The following is a 26,401-nucleotide window of genomic DNA, read 5'->3' as shown; positions in this document are numbered from 1 at the left end:
TGAATTTGATTCACACCTAAAAGATTGTGTTATAGTGTCACAATGGACTCCTCCTGGCAAACCGCAATTAAACGGTGTGGCCGAAAGGAGAAACCGAACTTTACTTGATATGGTTCGGTCTATGATGAGTCTAACTGAGCTTCCTAGTTCATTTTGGGGTTTTGCCCTCTTGTCTGCAGTATTTTCACTAAATCGAAGCCCGACTAAAGCGGCCGATAAGACTCCATATGAGATATGGACAGGGAAAGTCCCTCATTTGTCATTCATGCGTATTTGGGGTTGCGAAGCGTACGTTAAGATCAAGTCTGGCAATAAGCTTGCACCCAGGTCTGACAAATGTCTTTTTGTAGGATATCCAAGGGAAACACGTGGCTACTACTTCTACAATAAACACGAGAACAAAGTGTTTGTGGCTCGTGATGCTGTCTTCCTAGAAAAGGAGTTTATTTCTAGGAGACAGAGTGGGAGAAAATTTGAACTTGAAGAAGTTCGAGAGCCACAAACTGAGAATGAGGTAGAGGAGAACGTGGAGGATAGCATTCCCTATTCCTCTGAAACGGTAATTATTCCTAGAAAGTCAAGTAGGATTTCTAATCCACCTGACCGTTACCTTGGTAACATCGAAGAAGATGGTGTTTTGTTACTCTTTGAAAGTGATGAACCCACTACCTACAAATCGGCCATGTCTAGTCCCGACTCCTCGCTTTGGCTAGAAGCCATGCGATCTGAAATGGATTCCATGTACGAGAACTAAGTATGGGACTTGGTGGATTTACCTGAGGGAGTGCGCCCCTTCAGTATAAATGGATATATAAAATTAAGCTCGGCGTGGTTAAACATGTGGATGTTTAGAAAGCTAGATTGGTGGCAAAAGGTTTCACCCAAGTACATGGTTTACACTATGACGAAACCTTCACTCCAGTCGCTATGCTGAGGTCCATTAGGATAATCTTAGCGGTTGCCGCATTTCATGATTACGAGATTTGGCAAATGGATGTCAAAACCGCCTTCTTGAATGGGTTTCTAGAAGAAGAGGTGTACATGATACAACCTGAAGGTTTTGTGGATATATCTAACCCTAAGAAGGTGTGTAAGCTCAAGAAGTCCATTTATGGTCTTAAGCAAGCATCTAGGAGTTGAAATTATCGCTTTGATCATGTTATTAAACAATATGGTTTCACTAGAAGTGTGGAAGAACCGTGTTTATACATGATGTTTAGTGGGAGTAAGGTTGTATTCCTTGTCCTATATGTGGATGACATATTGCTCATTGGGAATGATGTTCCATCACTCACTTCCGTTAATGACTGGCTAGGGAAACACTTCCAAATGAAGGACTTGGGAGAGGCACAACGAATCTTAGGTATCCGGATCTATAGGGATAGGTCCAAGAGGATACTAGCATTGAGTCAAGAAACTTATATTGACAAAGTTCTTGACCGGTTCAATATGAAAGACTCCAAGAGAGGATTTCTACCTATGGGCCAAGGGATTACATTGAGCAAGTCACAAACTCCCTCCACCCCTAAGGAAATTGAACACATGAAGACCGTCCCTTATGCTTCCGATGTTGGGTCTATCATGAACGCTATGATTTGCACTCGTCCCGACGTTGTGTATGCCTTAAGCATGACAAGTCGGTATCAAGCCAAGCCTGGTGAGAGTCACTGGATAACCGTAAAGAACATCCTTAAGTACTTGAGAAGGACTAAGGATTCGTTCTTAGTGTTTGGAGGAGAAACAGAGTTGTGTGTAAGAGGTTACACAGACGCAAGTTTCCAAACCGATCGGGATGACATGAAATCCCAATCCGGCTATGTGTTTATGCTAAATGGAGGAGCTGTTTGCTGGAAGAGCTTCAAGCAAAGTGTTACTGCGGATTCTACAACAGAGGCTGAGTACCTTGCAGCGTCTGAGGCTGCGAAGGAAGCTGTTTGGATTAGGCTGTTCATGGAGGGGCTAGGAGTAGTCCATTCCGCCAAAGATCCTATCACTCTATTTTGTGATAACAGGGGAGCTATTTTTCAAGACAAAGAGCCTAAGTCTAGTAACAAATCTAGACACATTGAAAGGAAATACCATGTAATTAGAGATTATATGGAAAGGAAGGAAATTGACATTTGTAAGGTTGGGACAGATGATAATATTGCTGATCCTTTAACCAAGCCTTTATCAAAGGCTAAGCATGATGGTCATGTCGTCTCTATGGGATTGAGACGAGTACCAGATTTTCTTTAGATTATGGATATGTAATAATTGGATAGTGTATCTTTTATTATATATATGATAATCACATTCATTGTTTTCGCATTCATTTCCTTTATGAATCTTTTATTTAGTGTGACTAAATTTTAATACCTTGTTTATCTGAATAAGTTGTGGAGACAATGTTGAACACTATTCAAGTGAATAAGATGAACATTTTATTTTGTCCCTAGCACTTAATGAGGTGACGTCTCGGAGTGACTAGATTGTAAGTCGATTGATGGTTGTTCAACACCATAAGGTCATATGTGATGACTGGTCGATTACATAGGCATAGTGTGTGACACTTTGCCGGATAGTGACCATTTAGAGAGTCCATATGTTCTATTATAGACGCCTGGTCGTGGCAGGGATCTCTAAGATGTTCTAATGAGTCGATTCTTTTGACTGGAGATTATTATCTGAGCAAGTGCAGTTTCCGTGTGACTTTGGTTTTTGTCCTAGGTCGTGCCGTGAAAGGAGGCCAAAAGGGCATTTACTAGGTCATGGTGAGCTGTATTGTGCAATAGGATAGATAAGGCATACAGGAATTGTCCACCCATGTTGGGTCACTATATCTCAAGGCCACTCGAGGAGTTAATGACTACAAATGCGTGGCCATGCTCGGAAGTAATCTGTGAGAGATTTTTCCGGTCAGGTAGTCACACTCCCGATCGAGAAAACCACTCGCGATGTGTTCATGTGCAAGTGCGACCTGAAAGACACCTTGTATTGAGTGGGAGATTAAAACGGACAAGAGAATTGGTAGCGCACACCTTGTGTCGGACAAGTGGGAGATTGTTGGAGTTAGTGTCCTCCACAATAGTGCGTTAACATATTAAATCTCATTAATGAAATATCATCAGATATTTATTTATTTGATCCTCGTCAGTTGATAAACGTAAATCGATAATGGTTGGCTGACTAGAGTTTGACGTTATTGTCGTGAGACGGCGGGGATCAACTGACCCCTTTCGGTCACGCCTAAAGGAACGAACCCCAATAGCCAACTAATTAATTGTATGAGATACAATTTATTTAGTCCCTTGATTTGTAGACTAAAAAGTTAGTCGATTATTTTTAGAGAGATTTCGAGTTGCGAACTCGAGGAGCGGCAGTTATTATTTAATTATGCGATAATTAAATAATAAGTTTTGGGAAACGGGTTTTAGTTAATTAACTGTTAATTTATTAAAATTGTACTAATTGATTAATGTGATTAATATTAGTACGTAAATAATATGTGTAGTGGTACACGTATATTTACGGAGTGAATTGGACGAATTAATTATGGAAGTATTTAAACATGATACGATGTTTAGAATAAAAATTACCCGTAAATGGTCAAGTGGACTGTGTAAAATAAGAGTAGTGGATGATTACTCACATAATCATTTCACCTTATTTTGTATACTATCATAATTTATCTTATGTAAGAGTTTGCATGTGATGTAAGATAAAAACATAAGACAAAATTTCTCCACTCCCTCACTCCACCTCCACCCGCCACTTCCCTTCCTATAGACTCCATCTATTGTTCACAATTTACACTACCTCATTTCTTCACTCTACCTACTTGCATGTGAACAATATTTATTCATCTCTCTAAAATAATTATTAATCACTACTAAGTTGTTAGTATACATACATTAATATTTATTAAGAAAGTTAGTAAAATTACAATATTATCAAGGGTATAAAATTAACAAGTTACTAGTCAATACTTGTTATTATTTTGGGTTAGTTCTTGGGTGCAACAAGAAGGAGATCTTCTAGTTGAAGATTTGCAAGGAGGATCTTCCATTTGGAATAAGCTTAAGAACAAGCTAGTTAGGTGAACTAGTTTGTGCTCTTTTTACCACAAATTCAATGTAAGGAAATTGTTTTTCCTTATACTTTCTTTTTATGCTTTCATATTAGCATGCATGTTACATAGATCACCTAAATAACAATTTATGAGATAAATTAATTTTATTAAAGAGTCTAATATGGATCTATGATCTTTTAGTTATGTAGCGGCCTACCTCGAAATTTTTGGGCCGAAGCTATTAGTACTGCATGGTATGTTCATAATCGAGCTTTTATTAGACCCATTCTCAAGAAGACTCCTTATGAGCTTCTTAGGAGACGTAAACATAACATATCACATCTACGTTGCTTCGGGAGTAAATGTTTTTTCCATAATAATGGCAAAAATAGATTATGCAAATTCGATCCCAGAAGTGACGAAGCGGTGTTAGTCGGTTATTCTAATCATAGTAAAGCATATAAGGTTTTCAATAATAGAACCTTGTGCATCGAAGAAAGTGTTCATGTTGTTTTTTATGAGAATAATATGTTTGACAAAGCTGAACAGGATGAGGAAGAAGACTTGAACGAACCTGATTTCCGACTATCCAGGGATGATCTTCCGAAATTGGATGAGGAAGATAAAGAAATTCAGGGTACAAATGATTAACAAGGAAGCCCTTCGAATGATAAAGGAAAGAGAACTGAGAGTTTAGTTGATGATAATAAAACCTGTTCTCAATCCAAGCAACTGGAGAATAAAGTTATAGATGATGATGTTATAACATCAACTCCGATCCAGCAAAATAGATCCAATGTTATAACTGATACTGTTATAACCCCAGGATTCGATTCAGGGGGAACAAGGCTTGAACCCCAATCATTCGAAGAAGGTGAGACTAGTTCAGATGAAGATGTGCCTTCTGTTTCTAAGAAATGGAGATATAAGGACTCTCATCCAATGGAAACCATCCTAGGAAGTTTGAATGAAGGTGTTCGAACTCGTAGAAGACTTAACAACTTTTGCTCATTCTACTCTTTTCTTTCAACCATTGAGCCAACAAATATCAAAGAAGCACTTGCAGAAGCAGATTGGATTGTTGCTATGCAAGAAGAGATTCAACCGTTCGAACGGAACAAAGTTTGGCATTTGGTTCCAAGACCTAAAGACCGAACGGTTATCGGTACAAGATGGGTTTTTAGAAACAAGTTGGACGATACATTAGTTATTGTACGAAAAAAAGCAAGATTGGTTGTACAAGGGTATAATCAACAAGAAGGAATTGACTATGATGAGACCTTCGCTCCTGTAGCCAGACTTGAAGCTATTAGATTGTTACTAGCGTTTGTTGCTCATAAAGCAATCAAACTTTATCAAATGGACGTTAAGACAGCATTTCTTAACGGTTATTTGAATGAGGATGTTTTCGTTGAACAACCTCCAGGATTTCTCGATAGCAAGTTTCAAAACCATGTTTTCAAATTAGATAAAGCTTTGTATGGTTTGAAACAAGCTTCGAGATCGTGGTACGACAGATTGTCAGAATATCTTCATGAAAGTGGTTTTAAAAGAGGATCTGTCAACAAAACCCTATTTCTGAAAACTTAGGATTCCGACTTATTAGTTGTACAAATTTACGTTGATGATATTATTTTTGGTTCAACTAATGATCGTTTATGTAAGTATTTTTTAAGATTAATGACCTCATAATTCGAGATGAGCATGATGGGAGAACTCAAGTTCTTCTTTGGACTCCAAATTCAACAAAATCCTGAAGGAATTATGATACACCAACAGAAATACATCAAGGAGATAATCAAGAAATTCGGTATGGAAAATTCTAATTCTAAGTCAACTCCTATGGGTACGGATAAGAAGTTGACTCTGGATGAAAACGGTAAGTGTGTTGATGAGATGACTTATCGAGGTATGATTAGCTCACTTCTTTATTTAACTGCAAGTCGACGGGATATTATGTTTAGTGTATGCGTATGTGCTCGATTTCAATCGTGCCCTAAAGAATCGCATATGATTGCCGTTAAGAGAATCTTGAAGTATTTAATTGGTACATCTAAATTATATATATGGTATCCTCTTGAGTGTAATTTCAATATCATAGGGTATTCAGATGCAGATTATGCAGGTTGTTCACTTGACAGAAAAAGTACTTCCGGCATAGCCACGTTTGTTGGACCGTGTATTATTACGTGGGGGTCAAAGAAGTAAAATTCCGTTGTGTTATCTATTTCTGAAGCCGAATACATTGCTGTTGGATTGGTATGTTCTCAACTTTTATGGCTTAAGCAACAGTTATTTTATTATGGTGTTAATGTTGGATGTATACCTATTTTATGTGATAACACGAGTACTATAATTATATCTAAGAACCCTGCACATCAATCACGAACTAAGCATATAGACATCAGACACCATTTTCTACGTGACCATGTAGATAAGGGCAACATAAGACTGGAATTTTGTAGTACAGAAAAACAATGGGCTGACATTTTTACCAAAGCATTGGCTAGAGAACGTTTTGAGATTTTACGGTTGGAAATTGGTTTAATCGGTGGCAACTAAACTTGTCATAAATATTTTATTCTCCGTATGACTGACTAGATTTGATGAGATTGTATGAATGTGTCTGTATTTTTCGTTGCAAGTTTATTTGTGTTAAATGTTATACTATATTACAAGAATATTCCTTCTGCTAGTCATGTATATCTTATGTTTTATTACGAACCATAAAGTCGGTAACAAATTATTCTTTTATATCCTTTTTACCGAAATTCCTTGCCATAATTCTATCTCTTGCCAAATTATATCCTACCATATCTCATAAAAGATTTACCCTACTCCTTTTCCTAATTCCACACAACTTCAACTTTCCATAATTCACCCTTATCAAAACCATAAATACCCCACCTTCATCCGTCACAATCAAACACAACCTCCTAAAAATTTTCTCTTAAAATTTTCTATACTCAACCGCCAAAATGAAATCATCATCATAACTTCTTCTTCAACCCGTCTTCACTCACCCTCAACTCGGTCCACAACTCGGACCGGGTCCACCAAACCACCATGTAACAAAACTTTTATCCCCATCAAAACTCCCTCACCTCAATCAAACCACAAACCTACCAATCCCGATCATAACCGGGTTAATCCTAACCTCGAAGGGAAAAGACGAAAGCTAAACAAAGGTAAGAAGAAGGTTGTTGGGTTTGAGGTTTCGGTGGAGGAAACCGAAGTTGTGGTCAATCAAGAAGGTCATCCAAGAGCAATGTTCTGTGAGTATATGCCGAATGCAACATCATCGGGTCTTGATAAGGTTAGACTTACCGCGGATGAAAGGACCCGAGTCAACAATGTTATGCGATATGATATTCATGGCGGTCGGTCTAATTCCGAGAAGTGGTATGGAAAAATTGAAGCTTTACAACTTTTCAAGGATTTCTTAACCTTTCAAGAGTGGAAAAAGGTTAGCTCTTTTGTTTGTCCGGTTTATCCATTAGAGGTAATTCAATTTTACTCTTCGGTCTCCATGAGAAATAATGTGTTGCATGCGATGGTCAATGAATCCGAAGTCAAAATCTCCCTTGCCGATTTTTGTACTCTTTTTTCAGTTCCTGATGATGGGATCGAAATAAACCCGAGTGCGGAATGGGGAGATGTGACGAAGGAAGAAAATCTCAAAATTAAGAAGTCTTTTTATTTGATGCTACGGGGTCGAGTAATATGCTAGCGGGGTCATTCACTCCTAAATTGAAGTTCCTTTTTAAATTTTCTATGGAACACGGTTGTCCTGAGGAGAGGTGGTCGTGATAAATTGTCAAGTTATGAAATGGTGTTGGTGTCAAAGTGGCTCGAAGGGTCTAAGGTTAGTCTTCCTCGTCTTGTTTTTCATAAAATCATTCAAACAAGCATTTCCGTCACCGACGAGAAATTATATACTACTTTAGACTTGCCATATGGGATGTGGGTCTCTCGGCTTTTAGAACAAAAAGGGGTGGTCGGGTCTTCTAGCTATGGTGTAATGGTAAAAGTTGAGATGTGTGACACTCATCTTAAGCTTATGAAAATTGGAGCAATTGGACCCAATTTGGTGTTTTTGGCAAAGGGTAATATGGTGGAAAAATCTTCGGATGTGGTGTCGGTTCTGGAGCAAAAATTGGACTTGTTTATGGCGAGTATTTGTGAAAAATTGGATGCTCAAAATAAGTTGTTTGCGGAGTTGGTCTTGGGTTTGGGTCAAGAAAAGAATGGGGCTTCGGGTTCAAATGGTTTGAATCATGCCGAGGTCTTGTCTTATTTGCATGGGTTGGAAGCTCGGGTTGATGTTATGGCTAAGGATGCGGCTAGGGCAGCTAAGGAGTGTGTCCGTCATTCCGGGTCATTGGCTAACTTAGCTAGTCAAGGAGGGGCAATTTGGCTCGAAGGGAAGGCTATGGATGAGGACATGCGGGTTATTTACGAGGCTACTAAAGCCATGTCCTTGAAGGTGCTCAATTTCGAGACGTGCCTTACGGGACAAGCTAACCATGTCCGCTCATGCTTTGATCGTATTGACTCTCTTTAGTTTAGGACCCGTCCCGGTTATGTGAACCCAAATGTCATGAAACGCGACTATCCTTAAACCCACCACCATCCTTTCCATGCTTTTCTTTTTATTAGACTTTATATTTTGGATAATTGTCTAATTCGGCCCATTTTGGCTTACACTTCTATTCGGCCCATTAGGCTTTATGACTTGTTATTCTATTCGGCCCATTGGCAATTAGACTACTTGGTTCGGAGTAGACTAATCTTATATTTGGCATGTTTATCGTAGATTATTTTCTCGTTTTATAATCTCTCTTTGCATGATTAATACGTGTCTCGATCTATATTATTCTAGTTGTTTTATGTCTTTTCTCGTCTTTTTTATGATGTCAAGACGGAAAAAAAATTATCGTGACTTAAGTATTTGCCTAAGCTTGCTCCTTGTCAAAACCTTTAATCTTTTAAGGTCCTTAGATGCTATACTTTGTATATAAGTGGTTAGTTCTTGCGTTCAACTGACTATGACTTCATAGTATTATGTTGAGGGGGAACTTACACTTAGTCACAAATCGTAAGAGACTTGTCATCGTCAAAAAGGGGGAATTTGTTGGACCATATAGATAATGATTAAGTTTTGATAATTACAAGTATATGCTTCATATTATATATACTCTTGCTCGTAATTGTTTGTTTAGCCTTTGTTAGATTGACTTAGGTTACAAGTTTAGCATGTAATATTATAGCATCCTTAGCTATAACATTAATGATATGTGAAGCATCATTCAAGTAATGTTATAGCAGCTTGAGCTATAACATTGAATATTCCTAAAGCGTCATAGTAACTGTAACAAATTTCAAGTATGATGATCACTCAAGCAAAACGCTCGATCAAGTCTTTAACAAGCTCAAGATGAAGAGCTTACGATCAAGATAAAGAGAAGATTATATTCTAAAGATCTCCAGGAAGATTAGCTAGTTTAGGTCTTTATCTAGTAATGGGATCTTAAGAAGAAATATTGGGAAAGTAAAGTTATAGCTATTTCACCTATAACTTTACTTACCAAACTAAAGGTTATAGTTGTTTCTACTGTAACTTTGAGTAGCAATTTGATGCCACGATTCGAATAGTTTTAAAATCATTTTTCAAAGGATAAAAATCTTTAAATATATTTCAAAAACAATGTGTGTATATAATAGAGATGAAATATGGGTTGTTATAATGGTTAACTTGCAATTCATTATTGGTTAGTAAAACGACTTATGGGTCGTCATGCTACCTAGGGTTTGCTAGTTTATTTAACCTAACCCTAATCCAAGAAGAAGGATTTTCGTCTAGATGGACACGGGCCTGGGGTTTCGGCCGTTGGCTTTGAAACGTTAGGTTTCACAAGTCCTCTAGTATAAGTAATCTATCTAATTAAATCTAGTTTATATTTTTATAAGATATTCTCATATCTTAAATATATACTTGATTTAATTTGTTTACTTATCTGAAAATCTTAAAGATATAGTTATGAAAAAATAAGATTTATTTTTATCTTATTTACTTAGACTAAATTATCTTGGATTAAGTTAGGAAAGGGATAGAGATTTATTTCTTGCGAAATAAACCACCTACCAACGGCACTTCTAGGGTTTCGTGCAAAACCCTATTCCTCTCTTCCACTATAAATACACATGATCATTCTTCATTTCAAATAAGCTTTTCGAAATATTAAAATCTCTTGGAAACAATTTTGAGTTTAATTTTAATCAGTTATTTTTATTGTTTTGCATTTGAAAATCCTTGCGAAAAGTCGTGCTCTTAAAGTTGTTGATTGTAGATACCCTGTATCTGCACCTTCCAAAAACCACCCGATGATGATCGAACTATAATGTGTTTTTAATATGTGTACGTGGATTGGCTACATGAGACGGTTTAATGCATTACTCGAATATGAAAAAAGATTTCAAAAATGGTTTTCTAACTTCATTTGCATTAAAATAACACTATTTAGTTTTAAAACCGTCTTCGAACCCAAAACCGACTCAGAAACCCGCGACTCGAGTAAACCTGAGTCAACCCGAGTCAAACCAAATCTCGAATGTCGAAAATAATGCCATGAATGTTTTTATCATGCCATTTGCATTAAAATGACCCTAATTAGAGTCAAAACCGACACCGGGCCAAAAACCGATTCCAAATTCAAATCCCGACTCACACGGGTCAAACCCGAGTCAAGCACACAAATTACCTACCCCAAGTAACACCAAAATAATCATATTAGATGCCCATATTGTTACACGACATCTTATATAAACATCACATATCAAACCAACCAAATAAGGGATAGAGCAAAGGCCACGTCCAAATTGAAAAGGACAATACACCCATTTGTATCACACGGTAGCTCGCGCCTAAAGCAGGTGGCTGCTTAGCCTCTAAGCAAACTCAACTGACCTACCTCCCCACATTTCTCTATAAATACCCACCATCACACATCATAATCCTCACGCGAGAGTCCGCCCCCTCGTTCTCCCTTAAAATTCTAGACCCGACTTCTTAAGTCACAAAATCGACACGTGTTTACGACCTACCAATCGTAAACACAAGCCTTACACATTTGTTTGGTACCGTCGCCATGCATTCGACCAACCCATTCGACCAACTCAATTCAACAATCAACATGTTTTAATTAACATATTTTCAAAACCAAATCCTTTTTTAACGCACATTTTTAAACTTCTTTGATCGCGATTAGTCACAACGAGAAATCCGTCTCTAAAGTCGTCTACTTCGCAAACATAAATACACGTAAGTTTGAGGGTGTAAATATCTCACTTATTTCATATATTTACTGTTTTTATGAGTTTATATGCATGAACAATGCATAACACGATTCAAACATAGGTTAGACGAGCCAAAACCGAGTTTTGGCCTGAGATAGAAGCTCCTTGCTATGCAGGGAAGCTCGCGCCTCTTGTGGGTGTCCAGGTCAGACTCAAATGTGTATGAGTTCGTCTTTCCTCCAACACTTTCTTTTAAATTTACTTCTTTCCTTTTACGGTTTTTACCATTTTAATTCATTTTTATGATAAGCATATTTTGACCATTACAAATATCATCCTTGGTTCTTTATACCATGACGGTTTATTCCGTGACTCGGTGATATTATTGGTTAATTACATTTTAATTGGTATTTTAACACCCTTTTCTTTTATTTACCATTTTTTTTCATTTGTTTACATTTGTAAATATATTAGTCATAATTCATAATCATCCTTGGTTCTATATACCATGTCGGTTTAATCCGAGTACGATGACAAACTTGACTAATTACAAAGAAATGAACTTAACATATTTATTTCAAATCAAACATTTTACATTTTTATTTGTAAACTATACTTTCCAAACTTGCAAATCCGACAACGAATATTACTAACATAATAGTAATTATTCCGAGTCATGCAAACAACATTTGCAATCATTCATCACAAATACGGTTTTAAATAACCCTTTTTAACAACCTTTTAAAATGGTTTTAAACAACCTTCTTACAACCAGGAGACGCCTCTTGGTTCGGCTCATGGCTCGCGCCCCCAAGGTCTCCTGTTTTCATATTTTAAAACCAGGGTAGAGCCCCTTCCCTCGCCAATAGGCTCGCGCCCCAATGGGGCTGCCTGACATTGTTCTGTCCCTTTTTTGGTACTTGTCTAGGACGATCCCGATTACGGTTAACCCGAATACGTGACGGATCAGATTGACGAGTTTGCATTTTATACTTTGTCTTTTAAACACACTTTTTCAAATAAATGGATCGTGTTAAGCATCATAATCCGAATTTGGTAAATGGATGTTTAATTTCCGTTTTCACATGCAAACCAATCTAAATCCAACTTTGACACCAATTTCTTGGTACATGCATAAACAACCGACTTAGGAAATTCTCACATGTTAGGTTAAAACTTTTGGATGTGCATTCATGCATTTACACCGTTTTATCAACTTTTGCACTTAAACAACCACGATCGATCAGTAGAGGTCGCTAACGCGGGCGGGATTGGGTGTCCGATTAAAGGGCTTCCCAATACGTACCCTCACCCCTTACTCAGAACCTTTGGATAGTGGATGGCCTTATACAGGGCGTACGAGAGTCATTTTAGACATAGAATGCTAAAAGGTGGACGAGTCCTTATCATTAGTTCCTATGTCAAACACCGCTTTTTGCCTTGGTTGACCTAGGTATAAAGTGGATTCGAACAGGTTCCAAGCATCCCACAAATGCTTGGTGGCGACTCCGAACATCTCTGCATCGTTTCGAGACCTTTACCGAGACAAAACCGACCGATCTAAAGCGATCCGGTCGAAAGCATTTCAACGCCACCGAGCGTGGCTTTCTATACCGCTGCATGTCCACAGATTGGCTTGGCGTGCAGGTGGCCCATGTCCACACTTATTATTCTTAAGGTTACGTTACAAGATAATAGTACTTCATATTGTTTCTTACTCGTTCAATTGTGTGAACACTTAGAAGAACAATCAAGTGCTTTCTTAGTAACTTAAGATAGTCAAATCGAATATCTAGTGATATTCAAATTGAGTTATAGCTAGAGTTAGCTCTACGAGTTGAGTTGATAATTTTGTAATCCGGGGAAAGGTACTAATATTATTAATCGAGAATAGTGGACGTAGGTTTCGACGTGTCAAGCTGAACCACTTCAAAACCGTGTGTCTTTGCAGTTCTCGTTTTTGTTCATTTCATTACGTTAATAATTACCTAGTTAATTAGTTAAAGTTTAATCAAATAAACTTTAAGTAATTAATTACATTGATATAAAATAAAAAGTGGACATAAGTTTTTAAATACTCAATTCGTGTACTCGGAAGCAAGTAAGAGGAGCACCGTAAAATATCGTGTACTCCATTATAGTCAATTACACAGCAGAAACAAACAAAATGTGAAGCCAACTAATTTAGGTGGCTTAGAGTACGTGTGAACGGTAGTTAAGTATTGAGTGTACGCAATCGAGGGAAGATTTCTTGAAGTATTCATTGGAGTTTGGGGGATTTATATAAGTTGGATTTTCAGTTTTAACCACTTAAAACCGCAGAATTCGAACAGGGTGAAGCATTCATCAGTAGCTTAATGGTCACATTATATTAATGAGGTAATAAAGGTGATGTAAAAAATGCATTTAAGGTGGAATGGTGAAGGCCTAATGAAGGATTAATAACAGGAAAATGTAAAGCCAGCATAATGTTATTACAGTTAAATTGTACACGTGGCTCTATTTTACATGATGCCATATGTCACTCAAATATCACTCAATATACCTTTTTATGTTATTATATAGATTCGAGCAAACGTGTTTCAAACCATACATGTTCCAAGAATGGAGTTCTAAGGTGAAAACCATTTCATTTATTACTAATTTATTTTCAAACTTATCAATACTCCATATGACTTTAGCAAATTTTAGTTGGATATGTGATTGATTATTGTGAAAATAAACGAAAAGTAGAAGTAGAAGCACGTATGACCTCTCCATAACACTCTCAATTAATTAAGTCATTTTTTTGGTACAACAATTAACCAAGTCTGTAATGCTGTTTTCTTAATTTGTTTGTTAGAATTCAAATCAAGACCTAAACAACCAAAAACGCAGCACTCGAGTAATCCGCTGATGAAGGAATCTTAAACCTACACAATAAGAAAAAAAAAGGTATGAAGTATAAAATGGCAAATAATGATCGAAACGATTATTTGATGTCGTCATAAAGAGCAAGTACCAAAGGTAAAGGGTAATCAGGAATTCAGCAATACCCAAGTCACGAATTCCTGCAATTACACATAGAAAATGTTATGAGATTGATGACAAATATAGGTAAAAGGCTACTAATATAAGTATTTATGGCCGTATGTAAAAAACATGCAGAGTATCGTATGCATAAACCGAAACTTAAAGAGATAATCAATCAATATATATAACTAAAGGAGGCTTTTTTTTCTAATTATACTATTAGCATTAGAATTAGGAGATAATTAATTATTTACAATTTTTCTATCATAATTAGGAATATAATTTTCCTATTAGAAATGAGAATTAATTAATTATTTTACAATTTTCCTATTAGAAATAGGAAATAAATTAACAATTTATTAAGTTTTTTTTTCCCTAATTATACTATTAGAATTAGGAGACAATTAGGAATATGATTTTCCTATTAGAAATGAGAATTAATTAATTATTTTATAATTTTATTATTAGAAACATGAAATAAATTAATTATCTACAATTTGTTAATATTAAAAAATTATTCATTAGTATTTGTTCACTTTTTATTAAATTAGAAGGAAAAAAAATCTTTGATATATTTATAATATCCAGTTTTATAACAACTTTCGATTAAAAAAATGAGGTATTATGAGGCTAAAAGACCCTAGGCCGAACTGGGTTGTGACAAATGTGCATGCATAATACGTACTACATGGAATTTACTCATGTAAAGAGTAAAATGAACGCTGAAATATGCCCCTACGTATTTTGCTATTGCTAATGTCATATTTAATTATAGATAATACGAAGTTTATTTTTCAAATGTCATATGTATTTCTCCTACCAATTTTAAAGTTATTTCCCTCACAATACACTTCAACTTCTATTGATAATTTATTATATATTATTTACATTCATTTGTCATTATATAAAAGTATATTAATCAAAATTTAAATAAGATATTCACAAATTATTGATAAGTACAAAGTTTGATATTTATTTTTCAAGGAGTATTAAAAGATAAAGAAAGTTGCTGCTAATTTGCAAATCGAAATATCATATTATGACAAATGAGTAAATGTTTGAAAAACTTTATTGTGCGATTGTTTTACAATTTAAAGTAAAAATGGTACCACGAGTAATACAATAGATTTGAATGAAGCTTGAAGGTAAATTAGATACACTTATTATAGAAATATGTATAAGGTTAAGATTCAATTCAAGCAACAATCAACATTAAAAAAAAGTCTTGAAAAACACATAAAAGGGTAAGAGTAATCTTTCCCTAACATAGTGAAGACCGTCTCTCTCAAGCTTTTCTTCTGACAAATTTATATGCATAAAAAACGGTACTATTCAATTATATGGAGCAAACTAATTATTGTTTTTTTGTGTGTAAATTGAGCACATCATCACTATGATTTAGGGAGAGATACGAATTGGGGAAGGGTGAGACATATTCGTCATGCATAATACGATGCTTTAACCACCGTCAGGCAAAAATATAAAAATAAATGAAAAAATTTAAACCTAAAAGGGGGTCACGTACTTCCCAACTCTTCTATAGTTCTCTACCGCATTAATATTCTCATGAAGTTTATGACATTTATTTCATATTAATAAAAAAAATATTATATTGCTTCGTACAATTTGTGAATTATAACTTTTAGCTAACGTATTTGAACTTGCTTAAATTTATATATTTTAAGTGAAGAATATTAATTATAAATATGATAAAGATAAAGTTTGATCTTTAATTTCCTCAATGATAAAAAAAAAACTCAATTTTTATTTTCTTACAACATACTAATTAAAGGTCATAATGTGAAACAGGAAATTACACCACAATCTACTATTTCAATATGTCGATGATCAACACTGAAAATAGCACATTTGTTATTTAAATAGTGTAAAAACTTTCAAAATGCTAAAAAAAATGTTCAATCTGTCGTTATCAAACAAAATCCAAGTTTCTGCATTTTTTTTGTCATGTTAAACTTAATCTTTACGGGATGTAAAAATGATGAAGTTTAGAAAGTACCGGTTAGTTTTCTGTTAGTTAGATGAACTTTTCAAGAGAGAGATGAAAGCTTTGCATTTTAGACCGCTTTATGTGTGAACCGAAGGGATTAAATAGTGGGCTAAAGGTTGTTTCGAGTGGGAATGAGGTTGAGTGCGACGAGGTCGTTGACTAAAGTTTTTCCTTACTAGATCTAGAAAGGGAATAATAATGATGAGATAATAAAATTTGAAGAAAAAACGACAATAAAAATGAGATAGAAATAGTAAGATTTATTTATGCAAAATGAAATAAATAGCAAAGTTCGTGTATATATATAATATTCAAACTTATTCAGTTCACAAACATAGTACCCAAACACTTTGTTCGAGTATATGGAATGGAGGTAGGGGAGTGGGCGAGAAAAAGACTAGGAATGGAAAGGGAGAGAGATAAGAGGGAAGATTGCTTCTTAAACTTTTCTTTGTTGAAGGAGAAATAAATTGTCTTCAATAAGGGAGAAGAGGATCCATATCATCTGGAGTAAAGATTTGTGTTTCATGGAGGTGAATGTGATTTATGACTTTTTAGATGTAAAACGTGGCAGAAAGGTAGTGATAATGGTAGTGGATTGGAGGTTGTTTCAAGTAGTAAGAATTAATCACAGTGGCTGATGTTTTATTTTGCGGTTAAATTAGTGGGGTGGAGGGAGGGTACATTTGTGGAGGGTGATGAGTTTAACGAGGATAGTGAAAATAAATAAGGTTATTTATCAGCAAAATATTGCTTGCATTAAAACATATAGGTAACATGAATAATAACAAGAAACCTCAAAAGATCATACTGATAAACTTAATCTTGACCCCGTCAATCCAAATTAAAGTAAAATCTTAATCTTATTTACATTGTCTAGAGCAAGGGTTAGTTTCCATTGGATTGTGGATTTTTCTAGAAGTAGGGGTTTAGTTTTTCAATTGGTTGGAAAAATTTGAGAGAAGTTTCGAAGACAATGATCGATATTTCAAGGGATGAGATTGTTTTAGATCATGTGTGTGAATAGGGAAGAAAAATAGGGGTCTGCGTGAAGGATTTTGTTTCAAATGAGAAGATGGGGGGCAAGACTGTTGTTATATGGGGGTGTCATAAGCAGCCTTAGCCATGTAATATTGCGTTGGAATTTGGTTCACATTCAAAGGTACGTCTATAGTTTAACCGGGAGATATAACATTTAACTACCTGTAAATATTTTTACGTAACTACCATTTGACCCAACAATGATTAAATTATGGTTGTTATTTTAAAGAAGGAGATTTGTTGCATAATTGAGTTGATTATGCAAAGTAGATATTATTGTTTTCCTTGACCAATTGAAAAACAAACAGGTATTAACGAACAAAATCTAAAAACTCTTAGTCCCAAATATCATATATATAAACTTCATATTGGTTTTATTTTCCTAAAAAAACAATATTGTCGAGAGCAAGGGTTAGTTTCCATTGGATGGTGTATTTTTCTAGAAGTAAGGGTTTAGTTTTTCACTTGGTTGGATAAATTTGAAATAAGTTTCGGAGACAATGATCAATCTTTCAAGGGATGAGATTGTTTTAGATCAAGTGTGTGAATAGGGAAGAAAAATAGGGGTCTGCGTGAAAGATTTTGTTTCACATGAAAAGATGGGGTCAAGACTATTGCTATAGAGGAGGGGGGCATAAGCAGCCCTAGCCATGTAGTATTGCGTCGGAATTTGGTTCACATTCAAACGTACTTCTATAGTTTGACCGGGAGATATAACATTCTAACTACCTCTAAATGTTTTTACATAATTAAAATTTGATCCAACAATGATTAAATTATGGTTATTATTCGAAAGAATGAAATTTGTTGCATCATTGAGTTGATTATGCAAAGTAGATATTATTGTTTTCCTTGACCAATTGAAAAACAAAAAAGTATTAACGAACAAATTCTAAAAACTATCAGTCCAAGTATCATATATATATATATATATATATATATATATATATATATATATATATATGTATATATATATATATACATATATATATATATATATACATATATATATATATATACATATATATATATATATACATATATATATACATATATATATATATATAAACTTCATATTGGTTTTATTTTCCTAACAAGTATTTTATTAATCAACCATTATTTTATTCTTATGTCAATATTATGTTAACGGGAATTATTTGTTGGTCATGCGATATACATAAAATTTTAGACATGAACGATGTACTATATGTCTATATTCCATTTTACTGTGAAATTTATCACACATTATTTTAATATCCGTGCAACGCACGAGCAAGAAAACTAGTAATCCACAATATAGGGCATATCATACAAAATATACATAATAATAAGGAGCATGACTTAATTTTGTATCCGAAGAAGCGAGTTTAAAGAAAAGTTACTTTCTTAAGCTGAATTGCCATACTCTGATTGGAGATTTGACTCCTACATAAACATGAAAATAAATTATTAGAAAAAAAAACAATGAATGGTGAGCATAAACTTTTTGTATACCTCAAAAACTCAGATCATCTTATCTCTAATATGAACTAATAATCACGTAATAAGAATTAAATTAAAACAAATATAATATAACAAATATAATATAAAGACTTAAAGAGGTTGTAACAAACTACAAAGGTACCAAAGTTGGCTGGTGTGAGTGGTAAGGGCTCTCATCTCTTAAACAAGTGGTCAGGGGTTCGATTCCTGACTCTTGCGAATAAAAAAGCCAAACTTTGAAAGGGTCAACCCATTAAATTGCCTTCAGTACCCCAAAGGAGATTGCCCCGGCTGTCGGTAGGGGATACTCCTGATCAACACCAAAAAAAAAAAAAAAAAAAACAAACTACAAAGGTAAGAGGAAGAACCGTTAAATATGGAGTTTATATACACCAACGTTGTAGTTATATTTCATCACACTTCTAATCACATTAAAATGCTAAAGTAAGGCGTATGCAGATATTTTTTTTATAAGATTAAAGAGGTTTATCCTATCATATTTGTATTATTTAATTATCATTAATATTTAGATTTATTTAAGGTAGTTTGTAATAGTTGGACTTTCTGTACTCCCTCGAAAAAAGCTTCCTTTAATCATATAGACTAGATTTAATGCCTGTGCGATGCACGGGCCTCTGTGTAATTTTCTATAGAGTACGTGCTTGTATATAATTGACAGCTCGATATATTAACGCAAAGAATACATGTAAAACATACATAGATGCGTGATTTTTTCCCACCAATTTGTATAAGCATTTCTAAAGTAACTTATGGTGGACTCGAAATGTTGGCCAATATTTCAACTGGAAGTCGGATTTCGTCTATACTATCAACCAAATTTTATGCTTGTAAAATTCTAACTGACTAACTGTGTTTCATTTAACATACACCAATGTTTTACTCTTATTCTCACTCATTTTTATATAGGGTTAGTTTGAGTAGGCCCTTAATCAAAATTAAATACTTAAAAATAACTGTTTTTTATTTAATTATGTTTAATCTGCATACTAAAATACTAAATAGTACTTCCTCCGCCCCAATGAATAGTTTACGTTTACTTTATGTTGTAACGAGGAAATAAGAGCATCCGCAAAGGTGGGGAGGTGCCTCCCCATATGTAGTCTCTCTCCTCAAATGGGGAGCCTCATTATTGCACACACTTCCCCTTAATTAGAGGCTCCACCATTTGTAGGGGAGGTTCCCATATGAAAAAGTGGGCCAAGTTCTATTAAAAAGTGGGCCAAATATATTCATGTGAGATCTTGTTTGATTCGTCTTTACGAGTACATTAAAAATATCGTACTTTTATAATTTATGCAAATACGTAGTTAACGATATTTACCGCGTAAAACACGCGTTGACAAACGTGAAAAAGTAAAGTGGTAAAGTGGAGTTGAAATGGGGAACCCCATTGTTGCAGAGATGTAGTTATGAAATGGGGAGAGTAAATGAAAAAGTTAGTGGAAAATTAGGTGGACGAATAAGAAAAGGAAAGAGAAAATATGGGGAGCCCCATTGTTGCGGATGCTCTAAAGCAGGTGTAAACTGACAGAGAGAGTACTTCTTCCGTCCCAATCTCATAATGAATAAAAAGTGAACAAACGATTGGAATGGAGGGGGCTTAAAAGGAGTCAATTTTTAATACGGGGCTCGGAAAAAGATAACTTTTAATTAATTCGGAATGGATTGCAATGGATAAAACCTTATATAATAATTTTCATATACTGTATGTGCGCTTAAACATAAGTAATGAAAATTCTATAATTAAAACAAAAAACTCTCAAATATTAGGCAATCTATTACATACCTAAGTGTATAATTAAAAAAAAAGCGCATGCTATATCATGCTGAGTATTATACAATAGCAATAAGCAGTTCTTTTTTTTTTATCAAAGTAGGAACAACGAAGCATAGAAATTGATCAGTGCTTGGCTGTGTTCATACTACTGAAACTTCCTCATTATTAGTCTGTATCGATCACCAACCGAACTAAAGTTGTAAGGAAACAAATACTAATAAACAACAATTACGAAACTACACGATAAATATTTGTCAACATCGATTGATGGCATAAAATGCAGATTCAAGGTAAGAATAAGTGAATAACCCTTAAAGATGAACACTCCTACCATAATATGTACTCCGTGTATATATATATATATATATATATATATATATATATATATATATATATATATATATATATATATATATATATATATATATATATATATATAAAACTACAATAAAAGAAAAAAAATAGAATGCGATTGGATTATCTACAAAATTACATTATAACCTAGATAGTAATGAATAACATGTTCATTGTTTATACTCAAATTTTTTTCTTTTTTTTTCTTTTTTTAGATTTTATACTCAGCTTATATACATGAGAATGAATCGGATCGAGAAATCAAGAAAGTTACAATTTCTAATAGGTTGATAACAATGTGTACACCCATGTCTAATTTTGTCGAGAAGCGAAGGCTTGGGTTCTTGGCTTGTTGACAGACGGAGGAAAGCTTTACCCAATAGTTCGCTACGAACAATCTTCATGCATACTCGACAACCATGATATCTGCCATAAAACAATAAAACATCATAAGATTAAAAAACAATTAATTTAGTATAGAAAAACTATCATGTACTAATGTATAAAGCAATTTTAACGTTAATATGCACATCAATAGTACACATAACGCGTACCTCCTTCAAATAAAACAATTAAATTAAATAGAAAGCAAAGTAGTTAGACCACATAGAAATCTTGAAAGATGGTAACTAAGAACGGAATTAAAAAAAAAAAAAGCTATACCTTCAATAATAAATTATCCGAAGACGGGTTCCATCTCTGAATTGAAAAATCACATTGCATATGCACAGCCTGAATTATACCTGAAAATTTATTGCAAACAATAAATATTAGAGATCGTAACTCAATATCTTGATAACATGTGTGACACCCCGCGATAAAGCGGAAAGTATAACTTATAAACTCAAGCGGAAAATAGGGAATTTTTGAAACTTTTAAATTTTAAAGCGCGGGTTTGTTAAAATACAAAACACAATAAAGAATGCGGAAATAAAGATTTTAAATTATACAAACGTAATAGTCGAGGTGAGGGAAAATATATCCCTCGAATGACAATACAATAAAAGGTAGGTCTAAACAATCCTAATAAACCAACTACTAGGCCGAAGTGCTCGCTAGCTCACACATGTCTTCACCCCATGAATGCATCACTAATACCTGTCATTCATATAAACATGAACGCCACAGTCAGTGGGGAGTAACTCAAGGTTCTCCCAGCCACAAAATGTCGAAACGAACATAACAAAGCACTAAAACAGGTAAGTCATGTAAGATACTTACAAAAGATGTGAATATCAAGTTATATGTAAACATGGCAATTCAATGAGATGGGACCGGATAGATCAACATTAGCATGATAGAGATTCAACTAATCATGTGAGACAATTAGATAATACGAAAGACAAGAGTACGGTCATTTATATAAAAGCACGCCTTTCAAGAAAATACAACATAGATATGAGATTAGAATTCGAATCATGTGAAGCAGTTAAGTAAGGGATCAACCAATGCAATTTACAAGAATAGAAATTGTAGCCATTACTTGGAAAACCACTTAGCAAACATTGTACGGGACGTGGCTACTAATCTCCCATTCATACTTATAGCTTGCATCTCACCATAAGAACGGATGGGAACATCAATCCCGACGATCATATCGCAACTAGAGGGCTTATAGCTCACCCCTAGTATCCAATAGGACCAAGATAAACAACAGACAAATACCAATATCTACAACCAAGCAAGACCTTTACTACTCATATATCAAAATATAATTCCCCTGGTAGGACGACAATGGTACTCCCAAGACTCAGTCCTAGTCTAAATCTGCGCCGACTCTCGGGCGAACGGTCCCCGATTCGACATGCGGCGAAGCAGTCCGCATCCAAGACTCGATCGACGAACGGAAGTCGAGAACCCACAATCGCGAATGAGATCCGAAAGAGGCGGAAAATATGAGCTAAACCCACAATCGGCGAAGTCCGAAGAGGCGTAAAGATATGTCAAGCAAAACGGTATAGTATAAAGGCATTATCAAGAATACGACTCAACCAAGCGATACGAATCAACTTGGAAAGAGACAACTACACGACCCATCAAATGGAATCTATTAGACCTAACAACAAAATCATGTGAAGCTCAACATAAGATTTATATAGAATCTAATAAATGGCATACAACAAGCCCAAACATTTAATCATGTACAACCCAAAAGTTTAGTCACAAGAAGTCTAACCATTTACTCACATAAAGCCCAACAATTAAAATCAATTGAGCCCAACAAATTAAACATGTCAAGGTCAAATAGATACAATACAACACCGTATGACCCAAAAACATGAAGTATAGAACAAGCCCAATTTCGGATTCTCGTAAACCCATCCAGAGCACCCATGTTGGATCCAAAATTAAGACGGAAAAATAATTAAATAACGAAATTCCACCATTATAATTCATGTGAGAAAAATATATAAATAAACGATATTTAACGAATTATGTTATATAAAACACGAGACGGAAATTCGATAATGTACCCACAACAACAACGCCCAAATCAGGTTCTATGTACAATGACAAGCCTAAGCTCAAAGTCTAACCAAAATCGGCACTTCAAATATTGCATCACAGGTTGCGCGTGAGAAAATTCATCATATAGGACAAACAAAAACTCATTTAAACCCAAATAATTGCTCTCGTTCAAGTGTTGCAGACCATCTTTTATCTCTTGTTAAATACACCATGTAAAATCTATAATCACTAAAATCTAGTTGGCTAATACCCATTAACTATGAATTAGCTACCTCATAAGTCGTTTGGTCAATAATAAGTTCCCAATGATAATGCTTTTACCAACTATTTGCTTAGTCTCCTCAAAACATTCAAAGCCTTTTCAATATGTGATGAATCCATATAGCGCACAAACAACCCATCTCACAGGAGAAATAAGCTATGAAAACAGTCGGACAAACATGTAAAATGCCTCCTAAAACTCACACACTCAACCATACAAGTGAAATAAAGCGAAAAGGATGCAACTTTAACACACACATAAGCTAAAAACGAGTTTATAAGGCGAAATTCCGACACTTTGTCGAGTAACCTATCACCGTTACCTGTTTATGAGCTCTTAAACGTCCAAGGAACCGTCCAAGGGTGATTCTAGACCCAAAATGGAAGAGATTAGCTCCAAAAACCGCATCTTTGAAAGACGGCCGAAATGAAACCGGATGAAAGCTTGGCTCTTTTTTATATAGGAAGAAGGAGAATGAGGAGGGGAAGCTAATGGAGTAAATTTTATGAAAATTGGTTGAGAAATAAGGGAGAAAATGGAGGTTGAAGGAGGCGGAAATGGTGGTTGCTGTTGCTTTGTTATTGTGGCTGCTACTGTTGTTGTTCGAAAACAAAGAAAAAGGACGGGGGTAGGGGAAAGTGATGAGGAAGGTGGGGTTAGGGGTAGATTATAATAATAATAATAATAATAATAATAATAATAATAATAATATATAATAATATATGAAGTTTAGAGATAAGATGAGTGAGTATGTGTAGGGAATCGGGTTGGTCCGAATAAATTAGCCTCATATATGAAAATGTGACGGTCTTACGCTAGACGGGAAAAAGTCTCAAATCTATATCAACTTAAGACGGAAAGCAATTATTAATAATATCACTATTAATACTATCCGATTAAAAATATATATGTTAATATAAACAAGCTTATAAAAATGTAGTTTTTATAAAAATTACGTTTAAGAGTGAAATTAATTAAATTAAATGATTTAAGGTATAAATAAAACAATAGAATGGTTAATTAAACTATAAATGTCAAAAAGAGAAATTCGCGGGTGTTACAACATGCTTCTAAGAAAAAACAATTAAGAATTAGAGAAGTCATGAAAATATAGCAATTTGATTTAGTCGGCATGTATATATATACGGTTTTCATTTGTACTTATGGAGTTATTTGAAGTCTAATAGAAGTCTTTTTATTTATTTTTAATGTGAGAGCTTCCAAAAGATACTTTCTTATCTATTTGTTAGGTTGATTTACGCAAGGGTTTGCTTAGTATTGTTATTCGCATACAATTGTATTAGTTTGCGAACAGATCAAATATATGTAACAGAGTAGTAATCAACAACTTCACGTCATACGTGATATAGGATATTTTTTTGATATAGCTATTGTTATTTAACATTATCTATTTTGTTAAGCTGTTTTACGAAGGTTGGAGACTCTGTAATCGCTCGAAAAAAGCTTCCTTTAATAATACAGATAGATAGATATTGATTTGTGTACATGTTACTCTACTCGTTTAATTTTCATGAACATGTATTTTTTGTCGCTATAAAAAATTTCAATTGAACATAACTCTTTCACCGGAATTCAGAATCAACCATTTTTTGTTCTACAATGAATGTATTTTTCTAAACAAAAAAAAATTGTATCCATTTTCTAGTTTTTTTTTTTTTTTTTTTTTTTTTATATACCAAAACCTTAAATCAACTATATATAATTTCAATCCTAAATTTCCAAATGACCATTTATGTTCAATCGAAGATTTAAAAAACAATAAAAAGGGCACACTATACTAGAAAATCAAACCTCTAGGGTCTCATGTGCACAAACTTAAAAGGTTGAGTACCCTGAGCAAAATGACAAATTTCAAGGGTAACACATTATTGCATGACGACATGTTTAAGCATTTAGGGTTATAGTTACCGCATCTTAAAATAAATAAAGGCTCAGTGCAACACAAAAAAATTGAGGCCTAAATATGAATGCATAAGTGTACTATACATTAAGGTTTATATTGAATTTCATCAGTAAAGCTTGTACAATTTCGTAACCAAAAATGGAGCCTGGCTCGGTTTCGTCGCCCATGGCTATAGACGCTCTTGTTACCTACATTAGACGTACTATATATAAGACATTGCGTTATTATCACTCAACAAAACTCAATAATATAAACCCTATAAATTATATTCTTTCTAAAACTTATTAAAAATTAATCAAATGGTTTACCACTTTACGATATATATATATATATATATATATATATATATATATATATATATATATATATATATATATATATATATATATATATATATATATATATAGAATTAGGATCAAATGAGTCCACCCCTCTTAGGTGAGTCCATAAGTCCTAATATTAACCCTTAGATTGTAACAAAATCAAGGGTTGAGATTAAATCTAAAAATAATGAGGTTATATAAAAGACAACAAAACCTAATTTCTTTCCATTTCACCGCCTCTCACTTCTCTCTCTTCCTCCTCTCTCTCTCGGCCTCTCTCATCCCTCACTCACCAACCAACCCTAAACACCAAAACAACCACCCTACCACCACCGACAACAACCACAACAAGGTGCACGCCACTACGATCGCCGCTCTCTC

At 34.5% G+C, this 26,401-nt stretch overlaps 1 long non-coding RNA gene across 1 annotated transcript; it reads right to left on the bottom strand.

Annotated features, from left to right (window-relative positions):
* Positions 1-21,177: 21,177 nt before the first annotated feature.
* LOC141626349 (uncharacterized) lies at positions 21,178-24,391 on the bottom strand. The gene is made up of 3 exons (XR_012535944.1): positions 24,096-24,391; positions 21,706-22,140; positions 21,178-21,468 (listed from the first exon to the last, which is right to left on the bottom strand). It is a non-coding gene; the product is annotated as an uncharacterized LOC141626349 (long non-coding RNA).
* Between the last annotated feature and the right edge of the window lie 2,010 nt (positions 24,392-26,401).

This window comes from Silene latifolia, chromosome Y (assembly GCF_048544455.1).
Source record: "Silene latifolia isolate original U9 population chromosome Y, ASM4854445v1, whole genome shotgun sequence".
Taxonomy (NCBI): Eukaryota; Viridiplantae; Streptophyta; class Magnoliopsida; order Caryophyllales; family Caryophyllaceae; genus Silene; species Silene latifolia.
This window is presented reverse-complemented; position numbering and strand designations above follow the sequence as displayed.